A 6,466-nucleotide genomic window follows, 5' to 3' on the forward strand; every position below is an offset into this window, starting at 1 on the left:
GGGCTATCTCCTGTTAAACTCACCAGACTTGAAAAAAATAATAAGAGGAAAGTGCATTCACTGTACCAAAGCTTTTCAACTCATAGCTTAGGAGCACAGTACAGACTATAAGCTCTTGCCCTTGTGATTCAGGTGCTGGCTGGGAGCTTGGATCACTGCTGCTGCCCAGCATTTCAGGACTGTGAGGAAACACATAGGGCTACCATGGGAAAAAACTAATTCATAATTTAAAGGATGAAGTTTGCACTGCATGCTTAGGGCTTTGGCACCACAGTAAAGTCAAGGGATCTTACATCAAAGCATTGCAAGTTGAAGACAATTTGATTTATATTAGGTCTTGTATTTTCATCAACCAAATCTTCTACCACTGTCTCTAACTTTGCTAACAGCAAGCCTGGCTCTGCTAAGAAGTTAGTGATCAAGAACTTTAAAGATTAACCTAAATTACCAGAAAACTACACAGATGAAACATGGCAGAAGCTGAAAGAAGCAGTGGAAGCTATTCAGAATAGTACTTCAATTAAGTAAAATTTAGAAGAACTCTACCAGGCTGTAGAAAATCCCTGTTCTTACAAGATTGCTGCAAACTTGTACAAACAGCTGTGACAGATTTGTGAAGATCACATCAAAGCACAGATTCATCAATTCAGAGAGGATTCATTGGATAGTGTTCTTTTTCTAAAGAAGATTGACAGATGCTGGCAGAATCATTGTAGGCAAATGATCATTATCAGGAGCATTTTTTTTTGTTTCTGGATAGATAGAACTTATGTTATTCAGAATTTAATTCTCCCCTCTATTTGGGACATAAGACTGGAGTTATTTAGGGCTCATATTATAAGTGATCAGAAAGTCCAAAGTAAGATAATTGATGGCATTCTTCTCTTGATGGAGAGAGAAATAAATGGTGAAGCAATTGAAAGAAGTTTACTCCAAAGCCTTTTAAGTATGTTCTCTGATTTGGAAATTTATCAAGATTCTATGAACAAGAATCTTGAAAGAAACTAATTGGCTCTACGTAGCTGAAGGCCAAAAATTGATGCAAGAAAGAGAGAGAGGTTCCTGATTATCTTCATCATGTTAACAAACATCTAGAACAAGGAGCAGACAGACTTGTTACTTACTTAGAGCAGACTACCCAGAAGTCATTAATTGCTACCGTAGAAAAACAACTTCTAGGTGAACACTTAACAGCAATTCTTCAAACAGGTTTAAATAATCTTGATGAAACCCAAATTCAAGATTTATCTCTCCTGTATCAATTCTTCAGCAGAGTTAGAGGTGAAGTTCAGGTGCTCCTGCTATAGTGGATTGAATATATCAAGGCATTTGGGAGCACTGTTGTTATTAATTCCAAAAAAAGATAAAACCATGGTTCAAGAATTGCTAGATTTTAAAGATAAGGTTGAACATATAATTGATATCTGCTTTCTGAAGAATGAAAAATTTATCAATGTGATGAAAGAAGCTTTTGAACATTCATTAACAAAAGACTAAATAAACCTGTTGAACTTACAGCTAAGTATATATAGATTCAAAGGTTCATGAAGGCTACAAAGAAGTTACAGATGAAGAACTTGAGAAAATATTGGATAAAATTATGATTATATTTAGATTTATCTATGGCAAGGATGTTTTTGAGGCCTTCTATAAGAAAGATTTTGCCAAGCGCCTGTGAGCTGGGAGGAGTGCATCTGTAGATGCTGAAAAATCAATGCTGCCCAAACTTAAACATGAACGTGGAGCTGCTTTCACCAGCAAACTTGAAGGAATGTTTAAAGACATGGAACTTTCTAAAGACATCATGATTCAGTTCAAACAGTATATGCAGAATCAGAATGTACCTGGGAATATTGAATTAACTGTGAATATCCTGACAATGGGTTATTGGCCAACATGTGAGCCTAAAGAAGTCCATTTGCCACCAGAGATGGTAAAACTTCAGGAAATTTTCAAGACATTTTACCTAGGCAAACATAGAGGCAGAAAACTTCAGTGGCAATAAACCCAAGGACACTGTGTGCTAAAAACAGTTTAAAGAGGGTAAAAAAGAATATCAGGTCTCTCTTTTTCAAACACTGGTGCTGCTAATGTTTAACGAGGGAGAGGAGTTCAGTTTAGAAGAGATCCATCAGGGTAAAGGAATAGAGGATGGGGAGTTAAGGAGAACCCTGCAAACCTAGAGTTCTGGCCAAAAATCCAAAGGGCAAAGATATTGAAGATGGGTTACATTTGTAATGATGATTTCAAACACAAACTTTTCAGGATAAAGATTAATGAAATCCAGATGAAAGAAATGGTCAAGGAGCAAGCAATCATTAGAGAAAGAGTATTTCAAGATAGACCGTATCAAATTGATGCTGTAACTGTTCGAATTATGAAGATGAGGAAGATGTTTAGTCACAATCTCCTTATTTCTGAAGTGTACAACCAGTTAAAATTTCCAGTAAAGCCTGCTGATCTTGAGAAGAGAATCCTTAATTGGCGGGGAATACATGGAAAGAGATAAAGAAAACCCAAACTAGTATAACTATATTGCATAGAAGATTGGCCTTGGTGTCATATGCGATAGACAGTGGATAAACTAACTTGTTGATCTTATATTATTTGACTTCTTTTATACTACCAATGACCAAATGAAGCATTGTAATGGAAATAGTTGAGTGGACTTTTTCTCAGTGGCTAACATGCCCATTTAAAGAGTAATACTTATCTCTAAGAAGAATGTTGTTGAACTCTTTGCATGTTTAGTATGATGTGCAGAAAACTCTTAAGAAAGTATCCTGTCTTCGTGATTCCTCTTTGGAACTGGAAAAGAGGTCCCTATGGCTATGAAAAAAGGGGGGTGGGGTGGGTTCTTATACACCACTATGAAGCAAAAAGTTTATTTGCTTAAATTGTCATTTAAAGATACTTAAACTAAATGCAAACTTTATTTACTGTACAGAGTTCTGGATGTAAATATCAAATAGCAAAACCACCCTAGACTTTGTTGTTCATCTGTTTTGTGATTCTCTTGAAAATAAAAATAAGTTGTCATAGTTATCGATATTTTAATAGGTAATGTTCTGTTACAATGAAGGGGATGTTTTTATAAAATAAGTTTTCAAGTAGGTTAACTGTTGCTTACATAGTATTTTGTATATTCACATTCTAAAATTTTCCATTTATGAGTATGAGATGTGTATATATAGCTTAGCCCTGAGTTTACTGTGCTGATTAACAGATACTTATAAAATAGCTAAAATTAAAATATTGCTGATCAGTCATACCAGAGGAACATCAAAAGAAAGAAAAATCCAACTCTTCATATTAAAAATGCATACAATATTAAAATTGCAAGAGACCAAAATCAACATGTTTTGTAAATTATTACAGGAGTGAAAATTCATCAACTAGTTTTCAACTTGATTTAGACCTTAAATGTTTTTTGGACAGTTATGTCTTTAACTTGGACCAATAGTAGATTGTTACAGGCTTCCTAAGATTTAGTATTACAATTTTCTCTATAAAAATGTGGGGTTTTTTTTTGAAGCATCCCAAATTCTTCTCTTTGATAATTGAATCTTTTAATACTTTTTTTCTAACTTCTTAAAACCCTAGATATAAAGGTCTACCCTCATTTTTCCCACACAACCACTATTTTGAGATTTCAAGTTCTATATTCCTTTCAAAGTTGCTTGATGTTAGGAGTTCTCATAGCCACTGGATATCTTTTCCAGGGACTGTCCTAAGTCTGTTCAAACATAGAAAATAATAAGTATTGCTCTTCAATTAATAATGTGAGTAAAATGCTTCATTAACATCAGTGGGATTTTGTTTTGCCTCCCTATTTGTTTTTCCTTGAAGGGAATTAATCATGGAAGATGCAGAAAGTTTTGGTTTTATTTATTTCATTTTTTAAAATTAGAACTTCTTTAATGCTTTTTGCAAGATGCAGAAAGTTTTGGTTTTATTTATTTCATTTTTTAAAATTAGAACTTCTTTAATGCTTTTTGCAACAGCAAATTTCCTTGCCTGTTTGGAGCCATTAGGAAAGAAGCCCACTTTCTAACCTTCAATTGAGGAGACTTGGGATTCTTCTGTCTACTACTGATCATTTTATTAAGTTCTCCAAGACCTGTGGCCAGCCATATATGTATGTATGTATGTGTGTGTGTGTATATATATTTAAAATTGCTTATTTTTTTCTCTAATTGCATCAACTTGCACACTGTTGTCTAACTGCATATAGTATTTTAGAATTTCTTCTTATATTTTTGAGCTGCCATTGACTCTTAGTGTTGGCTTCAGTATCTTGAAAGTGGGTCCTTTCCTTGAAGTTCTTAATTCTTTGAAAACTTGATGCTGTTTCAGCTGAAAAATGAGCAACACTATTAAAAATTAAGGGGAATTGTTTAAGAAACTAAAAAGTAGTTGCAGACTACATTGGATAATTGTGACTTTCAGTTGTTCTGTATCAGTTGAATTTTTATTGTCTTTTCCCTGTGTATGTGGTGGTTCTATTTTTTTTCCAATAAAACTTTTATTTAAAAAAATGAAAGAAATTCATACATCAAATAATCACATGAATATTTACTTGTCATAATCAAACTCATTATATAACAAAAATTGAGCTCACAAGAGGATACAGCTGCATAGCAGTTGAAGAGCAAAAACTTAAAAGTCTGACTACACAACATGTTGGTAGTCTGGGCTTCCTGGATTACTCAAAGAGAAAGTGTAGGGAGTAGAATGCTTTTGCACCATTAGTGGGGTAGTACTATCCCTTCAGAGAGCATAAAGTCCAGCTACTTAAAATTAAAACCTACTTCTAGTATATGATGTAGCCCTTCTCTTCCTTTGTATATTCTTATAAGATCTTTCAAGGGACACTCACCCTTACTTTACCTTTAATTACTGAAAACTACAACTAGACATCCATGAATGTTTGGGTGATCAACTTCCTATGGTACATCCATACAGTTAAATACTATACAGTAAGCCACAGGAATGGGTCACTGACACAAACAAAAGTATGCATTCCTCTCAAAATCATTACGGGGTGCTGGGGTTATAGCTCAGTGGTAGAACACTTGCCTGACATGTGTGAAACACTGGGTTTGATCCTCAGCACCACATAAATATAAATAAGTAAAATAAAGGTGTTTTGTTCATCTACAACTAAAAAAATTTTTTAAAAAATTGTTACATTTTGTGAACAAAGCCAAACAGGTCACTTTGTATATATTAATTTGCACCCATTTCTAAAAATTATTGACACAACCATAGTGATGGAGAACAGATCCACACCACCTGGGGGACATGGAGGTGTAGCATGGAGAAGGGTGAAAGGCAGGACACAGGAAGGAGCATGAGGAATCATTTTTAGGTTTCACTTGACATAACTATATGATCATGGAATATAATTTGCCCAAATTCAGTTTTCAGTATCTCTGCTTTTCCTATACTCCTTCTCTCCCAGAACCCTCACCTGTGCTCTACAGATGTTTTTCTTATTAATCATTTTTAGTACCCTGTGGATATAAATAACAGTGAAATTCACTGTGATGTTTTTAGATATGCACACAGGAAGTTTGGTCACACTCATTCCATTGTTCTTTCCTTTTCTGCCCCTCAATCCCCATCCTCTGCTCTACTGATGCCTCTTCTATTTTCATGGAATTCCCCAAATATTTGACCTTTCACTTTGGGGGTTGGGTTTATTTCACTTAGCAAGATAGTCTCCAGCTCCAACCATTTACTGCCAAATGCCATAGTTTCATTATTATGTTTTTTAAATTTATTTTTTTGCTGTCATAATTATAGGTGGTGAAGAATGGAACCCAGTGCCTCACACAAGCTAGGCAAGAGCTCTACCACTGAGCCACAACCCCATCCCTTCTTTTTTATGGCTGAGAAATAATCCATTGTATGTATAGGGTGTATATGTGTGTGTGTATCATACTGTGCTTATTGATTTATGTGTTCATGGTCACCTAGGTTGATTTCATAGCTAGTTAATGTGAGTTGTCCTGCTATAAATATTGTTATGGCTGCAGACATGTAGTATGCTGATTTTTTTTTAAATTTATTGTTGGTTGTTCAAAACATTACAAAGTTCTTAATATATCATATTTCACAATTTGATTCAAGTGGGTTATGAACTCCCATTTTTACTCCGTATACCGATTGCTGTATCACATCAGTTACACTTCCATTGATTTACATATTGCCATTCTAGTGACTGATGTATTCTGCTGTTTATCCTATTCTCTACTATCCCCCTTCCCCTCCCCTCCCCTCCCCTCCCCTTTTCTCTCTCTACCCCCTCTACTGTAAATCATTTCTTCACTTGTATTATTTTTCTCTTACCCCTCCTTTCCTCTTATATGTAATTGTGTATGACCCTGAGGCTCACCTTCCAATTCCATTCGATTTCCCTTCTCTCTCCCTTTCCCTCCCACCTATCATCCCTGTTTAATGT

The 6,466-nt window shown here is 35.0% G+C and overlaps 1 pseudogene across 1 annotated transcript; it reads left to right on the forward strand.

Moving 5' to 3' along the window:
• Positions 1-399: 399 nt before the first annotated feature.
• LOC308635018 (cullin-4B-like) lies at positions 400-2,525 on the forward strand (annotated as a pseudogene). Its single transcript has one exon. The product of its transcript is annotated as a cullin-4B-like (transcript).
• The last annotated feature ends 3,941 nt before the right edge of the window (positions 2,526-6,466 follow it).

The sequence above is a fragment of the Spermophilus citellus genome (assembly GCF_964194105.1).
Source record: "Spermophilus citellus genome assembly, chromosome: 16".
In the NCBI taxonomy this organism is placed as follows: Eukaryota; Metazoa; Chordata; class Mammalia; order Rodentia; family Sciuridae; genus Spermophilus; species Spermophilus citellus.